This window comes from Empidonax traillii, unplaced genomic scaffold (assembly GCF_003031625.1).
Source record: "Empidonax traillii isolate 1590-97213 ecotype Southwest subspecies unplaced genomic scaffold, ASM303162v1 scaffold277:size2070623, whole genome shotgun sequence".
Lineage (NCBI taxonomy): Eukaryota > Metazoa > Chordata > Aves > Passeriformes > Tyrannidae > Empidonax > Empidonax traillii.
Genome location: NW_020955470.1, coordinates 1732293 through 1751414, shown reverse-complemented (window position 1 = coordinate 1751414; position 19122 = coordinate 1732293). Strand labels below are relative to the sequence as shown.

The following is a 19122-nucleotide window of genomic DNA, read 5'->3' as shown; positions in this document are numbered from 1 at the left end:
AGGAATTTTATTAACTCGGGCACAGTGTCAAACCTGAGCTGGCTGTAACACATTCCTGCATCAGGGCTGCAGCCTCGCTGGGAGCTGGGTGCAGACAAGCCCAAGATGCTTGTGACAAGGCAGGAGCCAGGCACCTGCCAGCAGGGCAAACAGCAGTCACCTCAAACACCGCTGGGATGGCCTCGCTGTAGAGGGATTGAGCTGTGAAATCACTCGAGAGCACAATTTATAGTTAAGTCATTTAAACCAGATATTCTAAATAAGGCAAAACTAAAAACACAAGTGCTTTCCTAACTGTAAGGGATACACAGCCACAGTAATATCGACCCAGTTGAAGCTGTTTTCCTGGCCACAATGCCAAAAGTGTAACTGACACTGAAATATAAAGGTAGAAGGAAATGGAAAAAATCCAACACTATGTTTCCTACCTACCAATTGCTTCCTCTGAATCAGACTGTGTTCCTGCTCAAGGACTGGAACCTTTTTCCATCTGTTAGGAGACAGCAGATACTTCATACTCCTTATACTCTTCTGGAAGTTGTCCCTTCTCATCAAATTGATGCTGCTATAGTTGAAAGAAATTCTACTGTTTAGAGACAACAAGAGATACTTCTAAACTAGACGAGTTTGAGATGCAGTTTATTTAAATATTTTTCAGCAATGGAAGTCACTTGACCAAAGAGCCAGGGAAAGGACAACAAGCAGGATACTGACATGAAAAATCTCAGCTATAATCAACTGACTCCAGCTTGATTACAGAGGAGGAACTAAACTCTGTATTTGGCAAATGGATCACAGAGCAAGTCTTTTCTAAAGCTTTTTGCTGAGTCTGACAATTGGTATCTAGACAGTACAGCAGATTTAACCAGCAATGGCTAACAAGTGAACCAAAACTAACCATGCCTGAGCTATCACCCCTGGGATTTGCCTACTGTATCTAAATACTGAGCTTTTTTACACTGAATAGCTCAAGTAGTTTCAAATGACAGATAAAAACAGAGGGCCACCAAGCGCAAGATGAGGTAGAAGAAGAGGCTTACCTATCCCACCAGAATATCATTGTAACACTTGAGGAAATATGCATGTCCCAAACCCTACAATCTTATTACCCCTCCTCTCCTGCTGCCTAGTCCCAAATGTCTTGACTTTCCAGGTTGCTTAAGGTCTGAAAAAAAAGTAATTCAAGAAAAAAAAAATAGTTCAAAAGCAAAATTCACTATCGTAGATATTACTTATCAGAGAACTCTGACACTTTTAGTTTATCTTATTTCTCCTTACATTTCAGATGCCTAAATGCCTGCTGCCTAAAAGGTGACAGCAGTGGAAGTTATAGAAAGTCTGCTGTCTGTCTTTGCTGTTTTACCTAAGGACATGAAGTTTATTCTTAGTATTAGGGACTAACATATTTTGGAAGGTGTAACTTTCAGCAAACAAAACCAGAGAACAGATCTGGAGCTCCACAGTATTTGCAAGTCTTGTGTAGGGTATTTATCTTGGAATACATACTAATGAGGACAGCAGCACAAGCAGGAGAAGGGAAAGGACTCAATTACTGTAAACAAAAGACTGTTAAACATTCAACAATTCACATCAACCGGAGGTTTAAAAGTCTTTACTTCTTGTTTACTGTAACAAGATTAGGTCAACACTCCCCTCCTCCACCTCAGCCCTAGTAAACTAGGAAAGACTGTAAATGCAAAACCAGTGCACTAACTCATTGCAAGGTCTGAGGAAAGACACCCAAAGAATGGAGACGACAGCCGCGGTAAATTTCAGCCTGTAACTCCCAGATGATTGACTGCATATCTGTCAAGCACATAAATGTAAATTGCACTTAAGAACTTTCTGCTCCGTTACTGCTCCCCCACACCAAGATATCAATTCTAGCCAGAAGCTTGATTAGCAACAGTCCATGAAATACTTTCAGAGTGCTTCATAGGTGGCTCTTAAAAAAGGACAGTGAACTTTTATGGCCTGAAGGCCCCAGAGCAAAGCGTGGCAGCTGGCATCAGGCATATTACAGCTGCAGTCGTACCACAAATCAAACAGAGATGCAATTTCTTTTTCTGCTCTTCCCTTCAAAACATTCCTGGCACACCTTTGGCTCCATCCTGGTATTAATCTATGAATTACAGTGTACAGATAGAGACTAGGCATATTGTACAACATAACCTTGAGTCTTTCAGCAACTGCTTCCTAGAATAGGCTGCTTTTGCCCTGCAAGTACAGCGTGTATTGCTGTGCCCAGATGTAGCCTCATAGATTCAAAATACTGAATAGGCTTGCTGAGCCCACTTTCAAAAGCAATCTTGCTTCATCCTCTATCAGAGACCTCTCTCTTGCTAGTAATTTTATGACAATCTACAAGTTACAAATGTTACATGCTATCCTCCCTCTCCCTTCACAGTAAACTGTAAAATTATTCAATACTGTAGTTACATGGACTACTTTTGTATGAATTCTGTCTTCCCCTTCATAATTACCTGTCAAAATCTGGCACATAGTGAACTTTAAACAAATTATTATACACTGGTTTTGTATTTTAATTACATATAAAGCAACACTGGATAGAGACCTCAGGACATCTCTTACTTTACAGAAATCAGAGCTCACTTAACAGCCACAATATTTCACAGACTTACACAGATATCACCTCTATCCAACAACACTGATTTTGGGTAAACAAGTAGGTTTCCTCTTTTCCCCTGAAAACTCTAAAACTAGTGTCACTTAGACTTACAACCATTTAAAAAATATAATGGAGATACAGAACTTTAAGATGTTCTCCTTTTAAGTTCATTAGAACAAATAGAGGGAGGCTGTAATCCATGCACACAGCAAGTAATTCAGCTGTAATTCAAACCACAGCATAGCAGAGGTAAAGCGGTAATGCCGACATTAAACCTGATACTATTTAGCCCTTAAAGCTTGCAGGTAATCCCTCTCTTTCCAAGAATTCCACACTGAGAGAAATCAGATATATTTAAAGCATAATTCAGCATAATGGAAGTACTCACTTTCTTTTAAATTAAACTTACACATCTAGAGGCATATCAAAGCTTCCAAAAAGCAAACACTCAGCAATTGCCTTGTTCTTTATTTGAAAAGCTCTATGGAACACATTTAAAAGAGTCCATAAAAAAGTTGACAGCTGCCAATTCAAGAGTCAGCAGTTTCCCACTACACTGTGTTTAAACTACTTTGGTATCACTGTCATGTTATTAATCAAATTTTAAAGAACCCTATGACTTACATATTTCTAAAATACTACTTACGTATTACCAATGTAATCAGATATAGTTTGCAATATTTTTTCTAATCACATTGTCACATGCAAAGTAATTTTAGCAAAACAAAACACAGAACATACAATACCTACTATGCATAAGGGAGAAATCACAGTAACTTCTTTGCATATATGGGTCTTGCTAAGTTTCTCTTTACCTGCCTCTATTTTTCTTTAACCTTTCAGATGCTGCTGCAAATGGGGCTCAGTGTCTGCTCTTAAGCTAAAAATCTTTGCAGCAATTTGTGTAGATTTTTGCAGATAAAAATAAAACCCACTTACTATATTAGATTCCAAGACTGTAAGCAACATGAGCTATCATATTTGCACAATAGCATGCTGATACAGTTGGGGAAAAAAGTGAAAATAAATAATCACAGTAACAGATAACCAAGGGTCAAAGTTCTGGTTATGCCTGAAGTTTCAGTATTGGCACTTCCTGTTCTGAGTCTAAATACTCTTAATTAAATCTATTTTGTCCTTTGCTCCTAAAGTAAGGATCTGCTATTCTCTTCCCACTCTCATATATCTACACCTGATTTTGCTCGCCTACATTACTATAAACTATTAAGACAGTTTTAAAAGGTCTTCTGTCCACAAGAGGCATTGCCACAATTAGTCACGCAGGCCTAGGGCTGCGCTCAGGCTTCCTGCATAAGGCTCAGCCCAGGAGCACCCTCCCGGAGCGGGCGGGAGCTGGAAGGCATCGCTGCGTCCTGGAACGCCTTTGCTAATTCGGACACCGCCGGTGCTCCTGACAGCCCTTAGATACGCGTCACCCCCCTCCTCACTGCGCACGTATATAATTCTGTGGATGCTTCTCTCCAGCGAAGGTTGTGTCCCACAACCTCGTGCTGCTCCTACAACAGGTTTCTCACGCCGCTCGACCTCAGTGACAACAAAGGAAGGCAGGGTCCCCAGCGACCCGGACTCACATTCACCCCCGCTGTGAAACCCACCAGCAGCACCTTCCCCCGGTGCGCTGACAGCTTCGCCTGGGGGGCTCCGGGCCCTCCTTCGGCGGGGCTGCCGGGCCGCAGGCGCCGTCAGCGGCTGGGAGGCTGCCGGGAGAAGGACCAGGAGGAGGAGAGCAGAGGCCCGGGAGGAGCAGAGGAGAGGAGCGGGCCCGCAGCTCCCCCTCCCGGGCCCGCCGCCGCCCGCTCCCGACATCCGTCTTGCTGTTCTCTACCGTCCCTGTTCAACGCGACTAGCATGAAAAATCCCCAACAACTAAAAGCTCAGGATCGGCACAGTTAAACGCAAAGTTTTAATCGTGAAGACCCTGTTCCATTTATCACTCAATTCTTCTCCTGAAAAGTTGTCCAACTTCCGTTTCAGTTTCGGAAGGCTTAGGGAAAAGCCAGTCCTTTGAGCAGCCAATGTGCTAGCAGTGCCACAGCTTCAGCCACCACCAGCAAGGTTATGTGCTCCATCCACCTCTCCTGGCCTCTAGCACTTGCTGAACTACACACAATAATGTACAGTGACTCGTAATTAAAAATTAAGCTTTGAATTTTACAGAGTGCAGTACAAGTGGGCCCGGGATTAAGATCCTGTTATAGTCAGCTGCTGGATAAACACGAAGATCTTCATCACCTATTTTTCTTCTTACAAGTACTCCCTAATCACAAGCATGCAAATATCAGAGCTATGGCATCACTACCTGAAATAAAAAGCTACATCACCAAGCTGAGCTCTGCTGTGGCACACCTCTGTGTGTTAAAGCATTCCTCTGCCAAACCCTCAGCCAGCTGACTGCTGCTGGAAATGCCAGGTTCCCCATTAACCAGAAATTCCTCCTTTGGCATAACTCTCAAGATTTGGAATGGCAGTATGTTTAATGTTTACCTGATGCCACTACAAGTAATTTGTTTCAACCAGACTTAAAAGGGCAGCTCCTCAGCTCTTCCCACATACATGCAACTCCTCTTGCAGCTGAATAGTTGTTGGTCTGTCCACTAAAACCAGCCAAACCCATCAATTTGCAGTAGACCAGCATGCGACCCCAGTTTAAATGCAGATTTATTCTCACAGTTGTGTCCAACATGAAACACACTGATAAATGCAAGCTCACATCGCAAGGTATTTTAAAATGTTTTAGGATTAAATTCCATATATTTGCACACATGAATGGAGCGGTGTTCCTCAGGAAATTAAGCTGGAAGAGGTTCTCTGGAGTGCTGCATTTCCTGGCAGTGCACCCTCTCTGACTATGCGGGGATCCCAGTGGGGCAGGAGTAGGAATGGCCCCAATTTATTCAAATTTCTTAAATCACAGAATCCTCTTTCTGAGGCCTTGGAAGGAGACAAGGAAGTGTGAAAAAGCAGAACCAGAACTGTCAAAGATTAGGTACTGTAAGTAAGTTCTTCAGAGGGTACTGTGGGTCCTTCTGGCAGTGACTTCAATAGAGTAGAAGACATAACTGGATACAAGACATTCTAACTCACTGGATCAAAAATTGGAGTCCAGAAATTTGGCCAACAGATCTTTGAAGGTGCATAACCAATTGGTTTGTGGCTTTGTTTGTTTGCTTTGTTTTTAATGTAACTTGAACTTGGGGCTTGAAGACAAAAATAAAACAAATTGTTTGTTTGAGACATAAGCCTACCTAAGCAAAATAATTCTGAATGCTTCTGGGGTTTCTGTGTAAGAAATCATTCACTGCAGGTATACATGCCTCACAGAACAGGCAATCACTGAAGCCAAGGAATAATAAAACAAAATGAAATATGGAGAGATAAATAAGCAGAAGAGAGACAATAATGGGTATAGAAAAATAGGCAAGTGATATCACTGTGTAAATAAATAATAAGATAAATAGTTAGGTAAAAAGTTTAAAACTGGCTGGAAAAACAATCCAGCAAAAACACATCCTCACAAAAAGCTCCAGCAAAGCTGAGAAACTGAAGGCTAAAAGAAACTAGGAGTTGTGTTGCATACCTCCATCATTTTATGGCTAGGATGTTAGACACTGCTAATACCTATTTGTAGGTCTCAGATTCATGCCCGTGGAGCAGCTGTCAAAGTATGCTGTAACACATAATCCCGGGGATCCACGGGGCTGCAAGGCTGATGCAAAGTGAGTGGTGATTGCTGCCTCAAGTCAGCATGTGATAAAGGTCGTGTCACAGGTCTTGAACCGCCAGGAAGACATTTTGTGGTTGTGAATGTTTAAAATATAACACAGGGTAATGATAAGGAAGGGTTAACTTGCACATAGAAGCAAAACAATGCACCAGAATTTGAGGGGGGTGGGGTAGGGAATATGCATGCACAGTAACCATACAAAGAATCTAGCAGAAGTAAATTCAAAATTATGCTTTCACTATCTGAAAACAAAAATCCATCTTCTGAAAAACAAGGCTGATGTTAGCTTTTGTTTACGATACAATCAGGATGGTGACAATTTTCTGTATCTTAATACTGGGCATCTCAAGTGATCCATCAACAGATGACCTAAACCAAATGTTTCAGGAAGTGATAACCAATGCTTTCATTTTCAATCTAAAAAGGGAAATTTATCAACAATATCAAGACACTTATTTAAATAGAAAAGGACTTCTACAGTTGGGCTGAAGACCACAGACATTTACCTTATCGACAAACTTCTTGTAAATGGTTTTCTTTATACAGTGTGATACTAACAGACACAGTCTGTGCAAATGGCAGACAAGTTCTGCACTCAACCTTAATTTAGAAAACATTGCACAGTAAGTAAGTATTTTCTAACTGTAGAATCTTAATACAGAAGTTTTAGCACAGAACCCAAAATCTGCAAAAAGGCTGAGAACAAAACAAGCAAATAGTTAAAAGAAAAATTCATTGTAGGTAATGTGGGAGTGTAAAGGATTTTTTTTTTTTTTAAAGATCACTCTCTTTGCTCATCTTGCAGGCTTTAACTAAGTGGATATGAAATAAGAAGTAGCTAAGAGTGATTCCTTTGTAACATGATTTTTTCAGGCTACAAATGTGTTTCTGGTTACAGTAATACTACATAAAAAACATTAAGAAGACTGCCTACTTACCAAAGTCTAGATATAGACATGAACTTGCCTGGTGTCAGCATGAAGTTAGGATATCAGGCTGTTTTAAAGACTATCTTGAAAAGAAAACATCTAATCCATGTAGCTAGTTTTGAATTGACAAAGCTGGGTTTGTCCCTGAAGAAAAAAAGGTGATATACCAGCAGCACTTCATAGCAACTCTTTCATGCTGTGCATCAGAAGAATATTCCCATAGAATTTGGAACAGGAGGCCCCAAATTTAAATATGAAGTGCTTTCCTGATGGACACTGGCACTATCAGACAGTTTGCACATTTAAGCTACTTGAACCTGGGAACATTTCTTAGTACCCACCACGCGGAGAGTGCCTAGTCTGGAATGCGTTCTGGGATTAAAACTTTTAAAACGCAGAAACAAGAGTCCAATCTGTTGGGAGTATACATGTTTCTTGCTAAAGCTGTGCAGGCCTAAAATAGTGCCAAAATTAATTTTGTTTCCTCATACTGCTAGGTAGGTCAACATGCTGGGGTTGTTTCCCACTCAGAAACAAGGCTACAGCTTCAGGAATTCAGCACCAGCAAAAACAACAGAACAGACTTCAGGCAAAAAACTTTTACCCAACAGAGAAACAAAACACCAGCATGTATATTTGAGTGGCAGCTGTATGAAGTGTTTTGGGTTTTTCTTTGGCTGTATATTAAAATCTCACTCTGAGCCCCAAATCAGGTTTCTTATGTTTCAGTGCCATGGATATTTTGGCACCAAAGGAGATACGAGGGGTGTTAGAGAAATGCAAGTCACAGTGTTTGAGAAACACAAAGTTGTATTGATTCTGCCTGCAAAGATTATTTCAGAAGAATTTCTAAAACTCTAGCTGATCATTTCTGCAGACAGCTTTTGGAAACTACCAAGGGGCATCTTACCTAAACCACATTTAGCAGAAAAGAAGAGAGGGGACCCAGATGAATTTCAAACATCTTGACTCAACTTTTCCAACAGGTCAAGCATCTGATCCATTTTCAGAAACACACTCCACAAAGCTGTGTTTGTGGCCTATTAAACACTCCTGTTACTTTTAAAGCATTACAGACCTTCATAAACAAATCAAACTTTTGTTGTACTGAGGAAAAGTACAAAGCCCGGACTAACAAGTAGTGCTTGATAGACATTCAGCTAATGCTTACATTACCCTACAGATCAGACTGACGCCTCAGCAATCCCGAATTTTCACAGCAGATCCTCCAAAAACGCCATGGGATTCTGACTTGTAGTTTAAACTCTTAGAAATGAAAAGTGAGGAACACTGCTTTAGTTGAGGAGTGCCTTAGCCCTGCACAATTCCCTTATAAATTCATAAATTAGACTATTATTTTTGGGAAATCTTAGAAGGACTAAGATATATCCACACCCTGAGATACTCCCTTTTTTTTTCTGCTTGCCCCCTCCATGTATCTGAGATTTGCCCATATTTGAGGCAAGGAAAAACTACTCTACTCCCTTTCACTTGATTTCAGTCAGTCCTTGCACGATGTTTGTTCCATCCTTCTCACACAGAGATTTATGACAAACACTGTTCTCTCCCTTCTCACTCTTCATTCAGGCCAAGAAGGTGTTTCCCATTTAGAAGTCAATATGTATATAAATTGCACTTTAAAATCAGCTTCTAACAGCACAAGAAAAGACAACCTACCATCTACTTTCTTAGGAAAACATCATCTTTTCAGAATGTGTTTATTTAATGTCTAGCACAGGATAGCTGTTCCTCGGTCAGGCTCCCTAGGGGTTCCTAGAGATCAGTTTCTCTTATTAAAAACAAACTATTGTAAAAAAAAAATTAAGAATGAAATTGTTTCCATTTTGAGTTGAACACAGCTTTCTTGCTGTATATCCTTTAACCCAAACTACCTAGGCAAGTTGAAGTACCAAGGAGTAATCACACTGTCTTTCCAAAATAGCTGCAGTTAATATGGTACAACCATGTGAAACCCAGTCCTTGTTCTCAATTGCTTATAAATTATGATTTCAAACACTATGGCACCTCAGCAGGTGCAGCTTTGTGGTCATGTGCTTCCAGGATAACTGATGAAACTAACACAACACGGAATGAACTTTCCTCCTCCTCCTCCTCCGACACTTAACCCTGCAATTCTTCAAGCGAGCTCATGGACACAAAAAATCCCTCAGTACTTCTCTCATACAACTTTTTCCAGTGCTCTACGGTTCTGAAAGTTTTTGAGTATTCTTAAATAATATTTACATGTTAAATGATAACATTAGCTCATAAAGAGCTAATAAATTTACAAGCAAAATATGCAAAAATAGTATTTCTTATAGGAGCAATGTTGCTCTACATTGAAGTGGTTTCTGAAATCTATTACTTTTTTCCTCATAAACATATTGCTTCCTTATGGTGTTACATGGAAAGGCCTCAAACGTATCCTTTAACTACTTATAGCAAACAAGAAAAATCTGTTGCTTGATGTGTGCAATGCTGCATACATCTTCACAAGCACCCCAACGTTATATATATTTCTTAGCTGTGAAATTATTTCACAATCCCAAGTACTAGTTGGTATCTCTTACTGACTTAATTCAACTGATAATAAAGGGTTTATTTCAATTAGTCTCACATTAGAATCAGTGATTTAGATTTAAATTAAATTCACATAATTTTCACATCCTGTGGGTATGCATGTTTTGACAGTACTGCAAAAACGTGCTGCAAGTTGCACAGAAATTGATTGAAACCATCAAACCAGTATTTAATTGCTTGCTGACATGTACCTCAAAAATAGTCCAGAGTGGATTTATCTGAACATACAAAAGTACATGCAGAGAACACATTTTAAAGTCATCTGCCTGCATGAATATAGGTTTTATTACATTTTTAATTCCTGAATCACACACCACAGGTTTTGTCCATCATTTGCTCTACGACTGTGTAAAGACCTTCCACGGTTCTTCGTTCGCGAAGACTGGCCATTATATACATGGATTACCTCAGACTTCAAGAATTCTTTTTTCCACATAATGGATAACATAAAATTACTACTTTTAAAATTAAAAAAATATTAAAACCAAAGTTTTAAACATAAGTATTTCTTTACTTCTCTTGCTGTGATCCCCACAACAAGAATAATTATAACATCTGTTATAATTATTTGAATAATTTGAATAGTTATAACATCTGTGCAGTCTCAATAAATACCTTTGCTCAGATAATGCATGATAAAAGCAATTAATAAATAAAATTCACCAAGTTTTTGCAGAAACTTGTATTCAATCTGTTATCTCCTCCCTCCTGAATTCAGTGCTGCAGAAGGTAATATTCTGGATATGCAGTCCAGCAGCCCTCACCACTTTTTTCCCCATTTAAATATAATTTTCTATAAATTAAAATTTTTACTTTAATCTTAGTCAGAATATGTGGAGTTTTACAGTTGTCTTCTAGACTTTTTACATGTTTTGATAATATTATCAGCTTACTCAACAGATCAAAACTTACTCCTCCCCACATCCCTTTTTAGGGTTGTGAATTCCTGTTAGAGAGGAGCCCTTTTGGGAAAGAAAGAAAAAAAAAAAGAAAAAAAAAGAAAAAAAAGCATGCTTCCACCAACTCTTAGATCACAGAATCATAGAACGGTTTGGGTTGGAAGGGACCTTCAAGATCATCGTGTTCCAACCCCACTTCCATGGGCAGGGACACCTTCCACTAGACCACGTTGCTCAACGCCCCATCCAACCTGGTCTGGAACACTTCCAGGGATGGGGCATTCACAGCTTCTCTGGCCAACCTGTTCCAGTGTCTCACCACCCTCACAGTAAAGAATTTCTTCCTTATATCTAATCCAGACCTGCTCTCTTTCAGTTTGAAGCCATTCCCCCCTGTCCTATCACTACATGCCCTTGTAAAAAGTCCCTCTCCAGCTTTTCCGTAGCCTCTCTTTGGTACTGGAAAGTACTCTAAGGTCCGGCCAGAGTCTTCTCTTCTCCAGGCTGAATAACCTCAGCTCTCTCAGCCTGTCTTCATGGCAGAGGTGCTCCAGCCCTCTGATCATTATTTGTGGCTCTCCTCTGGACTTGCCCCAACAAGTCCATGTCTTTCTTACACTGGGGATCCCAGAGCTGGACTTGGTTCTCCAGGTGGGGTTTCACAAGAGCTGAGTAGAGAGGCAGAATCATCTCCCTTGACCTGCTGCCCCCAGTGCTTTTGATGCAGCCCAGGATATGGTTGGCAATATATCAGTGTATTTATGTCAACTGTCTGTAGCTACCAACTACCAAAAAAATACTCAAATCTGAAAAGGCACAGCACAGAAAAAGACCACTTTAAGATAAATTCAAACAGTAAGTCTTTCATCTTCAAGGTCAGGTGTCCTTTTCAAAAGATACGCTTTTGAGATTGTAGTTTAGAGAAGACAGGTAGAGCAGAAATAATAATTAATTTCTGCTGCTCTTCCCTGTGTAAGGGCTACTCTGAACCATGTCGTCTCTCTGCTCTCACCTTGCACCATCTCTGGCATTCACCTGCGGCCCCAAAGGGTGAGCTTAGCTTGCTAAACCAGCAGAAAATCAACCAAAGAAAGGAGGGAAGGGTTCTATAAACCACAAAGAAATCAAAGTGAATAGCTTTCTCCTATTATTCCATAACAAGTTGAACAGTGTCACTACAGGGTGAGATAAGCAGCAGGTAAGGAAGAGTGTCCCAGGAATGGGTAAGAAGGGCGAGGTGTCCCCTGCAGCAGTGTGCCTTCAGATCCATTCGGGTGTCCATTAGATGCCCAATGAGTGACGCCCCACAGTGACACTAAAGAGAGCTGTGTAAAGGGCACTGATGTCACCAACAGAGAAAACATCACGATGACATGATAACATTTTAAAGCTGCTCAGGGTTTCGCTGCTGTTGAAACAGGTTCTTGCTTATTTTACATGGACCATGGTTGTCACTTGGTGCTCAGTGCTCTTTGGAAAAGAGCATCACTGCACCTCATGACTCAGGGGTGCTCTCACAGCTGAGTCTCCAACCCTTATTGTCTTCTTGCAACATTTACCAAGTGAGGCTCAACAGTTTATTCCCACGGAACATTGACCACTGTCCTATTTCAAACAATGTTATTTTGGGAAAAAATGGCCAGTGTAACACTCTGGCATCAATCACCAGATACTTGTACCATGCTGGCTGGTCTTAGTTAACCTACCTGCCTTCAGTTATGGCAGTAGAGAGAACATGACAAATAGAGTAAGAATGAGTAACTAACTAATATTTTGAGAAACGTGATCAGGAGCCTGTAAAGGACTGGATACAGCATGAGAGAAACTCTTCATTCACTATCTTTGTGTATCGCCAAGAGAAAGTGCACTTAATTTTCAAGAACAAAACACTAGAAAAACTTAGAACTACTGGACTGCAGGCCTACTTCATCAGTGACTTCTGCATATCTAAGATAAGACTATAAGTAACATAAAATACAGGGAATTTGTTATAATGCTTCTCCATGACTTGGGACTCAACATTATTATACTATTAGTATCCTCCTTCTGAGACTAATACAGGCCATGAAAAAAGTCTACTCCTGACACTGAAAATTCTCTATGTCCTAAACTTTAAAATGAAAACATTTTGCACCTTTAATCTGAGGAGTATTTCCAGAGTTTTCAAGTAAAATATGAACTGGAAATACAACAATTGCACTATTTATTTTCCCTCATAGTTAATTAAAAGCACATTTTTTTAGTTAAATGGAGAATTAGAAAAAAATAATCCCACTATATTAAAATTAAGTTCTACATTCAAACAAAGTTTCACTATACCAAAATTGGTAAGTCAGCATGGAACAAATAAAACACAAGTTGTCCATCAAAAAAAACCCAATATGAAAGACAGCGTAACATTGTTAGTAATGAAGGTGCAAATGTTCATTTGCACCACAAGCAAAGTGGTTACTGCATTTCTTACAACACTATATGAATATTCCACACACTAAGGAAAGAAAGATCGTTAAAGCAACAGACATCAGGAAGCCTTTTGATAATATAAGAATAGATGGATTACAATCAACGTTAAAAAAGCAAACTGCTATAAGTTAGTAAATGGCTAATCCACATTAATAAAACCACTACTAAACATCACTGCAGGTAATAATTTACTTTAGATTAATATCAACTAAGCCAACACATATTTTAATGTAACAGTGTGGGTTACATTTTAAGATTGTTTAGTCATTTTTGCCATCAGCACAATCTAATGTATCTAGGAATGCAAGTCATTTTTATTAGGCAGCCTGCTGCAGACATTGCTGGAACTACATAAAGTTCCAGAAAAACTGAGAAATTACCATTAATAACGCTTTCAAAAGCTTCCTGAACACGTGAATGAAAGCTGTGTTGAATGGCAGAAGTCAAACAATTTGGAAACTAGATTAAAAGCAATAAGTAGTGATTTAGTTGCAGTGTATCCTTTTATTCCACATCAGAATGCTTGTGCTTAGTGACCAAGATTTGGTCCATGCTTACACGAAGGTACTACTGCAATGATGCATTATGAAATAATCTTTTGAAAAATGAACTACGAGAAAACTGCTTTAAAGAATTATTTGCATGCACACAGCACCAGGGAAGGCAGTGATGACTAATGGGGAGAGGCGCTGCTGGGCCAGCCAAGTCCCACAGTGTGGGGGAGGCACTTGCATACCAAAGAACGCTTGCAGGGAACGTAAGGCAGACACTCTTATATCACAGGGAAAATATAGGGCAGTAAAACAAATAGAGTTGCTCAGCCTTTTCTCCTGTAGCATTTTCTTTAAAATAATTGGAAAAAAATAGTTAAATGTCAGTGTAATCTTATGAAAATTTTACTTTCCTTATGTAAAGTTAATACTGAATGGGCAGCATCTTACACACAGATGTCTATACTGTCTTCACCTAAAGACAGGTAAGGCCCAGGTCTCCATGCCTGTTCCACATGATAATATGTGCAAAACCCACACAATGAAATCTTACATTTTGTAATAATATTGATTCTCAAACTTTCACCATTCTTCCTTTTTACATGTAAATCTAACATTTTAAGCCAAAGTACAGCTTCCTATACAATAGTTACCATAACTGCCATTTTTCAATTTAAACAAGTTATTAATTACTACAGTTTCACCCAGCAACACTTCTTATGCATAGTTCTAGATGATTTAAAGAAATTTCTTGGTCTAAGTTAAAAATGCAGAGATTAAGTTCTTGCAAATAGGTACACTTCTAAAAAAACAATAAAAATAGGTAACATTTTAACATTTCCAGAAGTATCTTCAGGTGATCCAAATGAGACACTTAATACATCCAACTGCAGTCTCTAATGGTATAAAAAGTAGAATTAGCTAACATTATGTTGACCGCACTTTATCCTCTCCGTGTGCAAGGAATGGCATTAGCTCAGCACTCTGGCCACTCAATTTTACCAAATCTTGGAAAACTTACATGGAACTTCTTGGCAGAAACTTTGCAGACTTGGAGTCCTGAAGCCATTTCTCTCAAAGAAGATCAGTATACATCCTGCTGACCAAGGGGACCTCAAAGATGTCAGCTATACCTGCATAACATAACATGCTTGTGCTATATCCATGGTCCTCCTTCAACTTGGAGGGTTGAATTATTTAAGAACAACCTGATCTTCCCCAAACTAATCATTTAATATAACATTTTAAAAACCAGTTGGGACTGACCCCTGTGGTTCAGCTGAAGCTGAGCTTTAAAGTGAAGCATATTAGAAAAACGAGGAAGGCAAAGTGTAACAAGTAAAACCAGCTTAGGTCTATAATGATGCTGTTGCATCCAGTGTAAATGTCTTACATGAACTGCACTAAAAAAAAGAATCCCAGTTGAAAGGGAAAGGAAAAAAAAAAAAAAAAAAAAGGAGGGTCAGGCAGGGTGAAATAGAGCCTTTAAAAGCCCGGAACAATTTGCAACACAAACACTGAGGAGCGAGCAGCTTCCTCTTTGAATGAAGCAAGGTCTGACCCCTTCCTGTGTCACAACTCCCCGTAGTTACTTAATATGTTTTCTACTGGCAGTAAAACAAACATCAATTCTATCACCTTCAGACACGTGTGTACCAAAAAGACAGCATATTGTATTACATTCAGTTTTAGAAGAGATAGAACACATATTTGAATGATCATCTTCAGATCCTTGTTCTCTGAACTGCTCCACAGCATTACACGTGATGAAACAGCTTCATATATTAAGATTAACTTCATTTTTTTAAGTGGATGCTGTACAGCCACCTAAGAACACAAAATGACTGCTACAAAATTTACAGGTAAAACACAAGAAGATCATGAAGAAAATGGTACTTTGGCATCTCATGCAATCCAAAGGTCTGCCTTAAAAAGTTGAGTTAAGCCATGCTTCATGCATTACTTTTCTTCACAAACATAAAAGAGCCAGGTTAAGTCTGACTCATAGACACATATACACAAAAGTTTCATATAACTGTGTTAACTGAAACTATGAATGCTGTAATACTTTTTCAAAAAACGAAAGTAGTAGTGGACCCCTCAAGATCCTGTTCAGGTAGATCTGAGTGGAGCACAGCTACATTTATATAGGCAAACAGCTGATATTATGCAATTTTTGACTGCAGAGAGTCAGCTGGTGTTTGTATATTCTTTTCCCATTAATCAGAACATTCCAACAGATAATCCTAACTCTAAGTGTTAATAAAATAATTACAGTGGGTTTTTTTTTGTGTTGTATGTATGCTTTTCAGGAAAAAAAAGTCAATCTAACACTACATTAAACGTCAAAGTTTAAACCAACAAAATCAAGACATTAGGCAATTCTACTAAAATTACACTAAACCAAGATAGTTTAAAAACTGATTTTTTTTTTCTGTTTTATAAAATGGAACTATGGAGAAAAACCTTATTGAATAACTAATAGTTAAAACAAAGTCTTTTACTAAACTAACTGAAATTTTAGGTGTTCAGTAGAATACATTTGCTTCCATAGATCTCATTTGAACCCTGATACTTGAAGTTCTATGTATCATTTATTTGAACTTTGTTTCATCTCAGTGATACTGTCTAGCTAGAATTGTCACCTTCAAACCTGTGAGTTAAAACCCAAAATTAAACTCAAGTTATCTTCTCAAGGAGTGCTTCTGGTGCAAATGCTGGCAGCAACTTTGTAATTCCTTCATATAACTGTATCACATGATATGCAACTGGAAGTAAAACTGTCCTAGCACCGGGGATACTGAGTAACTTGAATCCCTCTGAGGATGAAAACAAAGCAGAAGAGGCTGAAGTAAATTTTGCCAGGTTTCACTGACACAGATCTGAAAATGCAAAGAGGAAAGGCAAATCACCCTTTCCTGGCTGCATTTCCAAAATCTGCCTTTGTATTTTGACTTTTCATCACACAAAACAAGAACAGGCCACTCAAAGGTTCAAGATGACTCGACATCCTCAAATTAGGGCAGAAGCAACAACACAGCTTTGTTCCCTTATGCCTCCCTTCAATGACAGTGCTACCAGAATCACCACAGGAAGGCAGGAAAGCACATGGATAACACTGGTACAAAGTGTTGAAGAGGAACAACCTTAGGGAGTGCACAGGTAGAATTTTCACTTGATCCATGCTAACTGTAAGATAAAATCTTTTCAACTAAGAACTCCTAAATTGGAGTATCATAGTCAAACTATGTCAAAACTACTAATGTCTGTGAGGCATGGTAGTCCAGTCTTTGTGGTTTCATTTCTCTAGTTTATGAAAATAAACTAGAGTGAAAGCTATGAACATAACAGGGACTGGATATGCAAATACCCTGACCTGCCTCTCTTCCTAGTTCCCTTAAAAAAAACCCCAAACCCTGCTAAGTGTGTTCCTTGCTGCAGCATTGCCATTGACCTGTCATTCCTGTCCCTTTTCAGATGTAAAAGCAGGCTAATTTTGATCTAATTTATTCCCAGTCTGCCAGATAATGCTTATGGAGCAGTAGGGATCTGGGATGTGGAAAAGAAAGCCCAAAGTATTCCAGTTTTTCCCAAGTCTGTCAAATAGACACTAGATGAAGATTTCATGGCTCCCAGGATTCCAAGCTAGGACATGTGAACTGTGGCACTGGGGTTGTGCGTAACAACCTTGTGCGCCTCCTTCTTCTGCTCTTGGGAGACAATATAAAGGGTTGCTTTTTTAAAATTTTTTGTTGTGGTTTAGTTTTGGGGTTTTTTCCCCCTTTTCACCTCTTTTCAAGAAGAAGACTGACCTCAAAAGGGCAAATATTACAGGGCACCTGGAGTATTACCATGCTACGTGTTAAGGAGTACTGAACTCTGTATAGCCTATAGCTCTCTATAGCCACTGGACCAACTGGACATGAACTATGCCATGGAATCATAAGGGAAGGCGCAGGCTTTGTCAGCCAAAGAAAATGCTGCCTGACTATTCCAACTGTCCTCACAATTACTTTATATTCACAATACATCAGTAGTAACCACAGCAGGTGAAATTATTATGGCTTTTTGCACCCCACTAACAATTCAAGATTCTGTGACAATTTTGTAACTGGCCCTATTTCTCCCTTATAATCAGCTACTTTTGTCTTGGTTGAGAGAGTGGATTTGTATTTAAAATTCTGACAGAACAATAAGTATTTCTAAATATATTTTTAATTAAAAAGTCATTGAGTGCTAGGTTTCTAAACAAGAGAAAGGTGGTGAAAGGTAGATGACCATTTCCCTGATTAAAGCACTCACCTTTCTGTAATCAGTCTGAACCCAAATCTTTCCCTCTTCATAAAAGGACTCTGACAAGAGGATAAAGATTGTGAAGGTGTTGAACGGGTGTTCTCTCTCACTCCTGCTTAAATGATTTCAACCTTTTATAAACATGTTTCCTGAACCACAGATTGGAAGCTAAGTATTTTACTTGTCAAAGTTAGGGATTAACTCCCCCTCTTACTCTGTTCAACAGCTGTTTAAGTATTTTATGCAAAATAAAAACATCAAAAGGAAAGAAGAAATCAGTGTGGACTGGAATTTGAGTTTTCCAGTAGTAGAAGCACCCAGTCTCTTAACCTGCAGGTATTTCCGAGCCTCTTTCAATCCTTTCCATTCCTTTTCCATATAAAACATGCAACTGGAGAAGCACACAAAGCCTTACAAGCAGAGTTGTTCTACCACTCCCTGGCAGATGAGATACCCTAATTCTCATCAGCATTTCTTTATGGAAAGGAGAATAAACACCCAACAACACCAGGTAGCCTCCATAAGATACTCTTGAATCAAATCCCCTCAGATTCGGGAAGAAAAAGGTAAAGAGGATGTCCCATATTGCACATTAACTGTTCTCATCACTACACTTGTGGCTAAAGAATCAGAAATCATTTTGCAGACTTTGAATTTAATTTCCTCTGGTTTTTTTCAGTCTCCTAAAAGCGATTTTACCTCAGGCCAAGTGCAACACTTCACCTCTATGAGCATGGAAATTATTTTGGTAAAAAAATGAGAGAAAAATTAGTTATACTCAAGCCATTTTTTAATGTGAAAAACCTCTGTGTTTTCCTCTTCAGCAAGCTATAGGAAAAAAATCCCATTTTTTTCCAATTGCAATACCCAGGAAGTGGCAATAAATCACTCCCTAGCAGTTATTCCAGAATATTAAGGCTACAAATGCATTCAAGGTGCAACAGACAGATCAGCCAATATATATGAATACACCCTGAAATGCATACACAAACATGGACACATATGTACAACTCAAACTTTGCTTTGTTTATAGTCCTGACAAAAATGACCTTCATGGTCCAGTACCTCCAAAGGACTTGGAAATCTCATCTCC

General features: G+C 39.1%; 1 protein-coding gene across 4 annotated transcripts in view; it reads right to left on the bottom strand.

Moving 5' to 3' along the window:
* ATXN7L1 (ataxin 7 like 1) overlaps positions 1–19122 on the bottom strand; it is a 116204-nt gene that overhangs the window by 44466 nt on the left and 52616 nt on the right. The window contains exon 1 of one of the 4 annotated variants that reach the window (XM_027890088.1): positions 4246–4264. The exons of the other annotated variants lie outside the window; for them this stretch is intronic. The gene's annotated coding sequence lies outside the window, so the exon portion shown is untranslated. Of the gene's footprint in view, positions 1–4245; positions 4265–19122 lie in introns of those variants that run through there. 4 annotated transcript variants of the gene reach the window in all.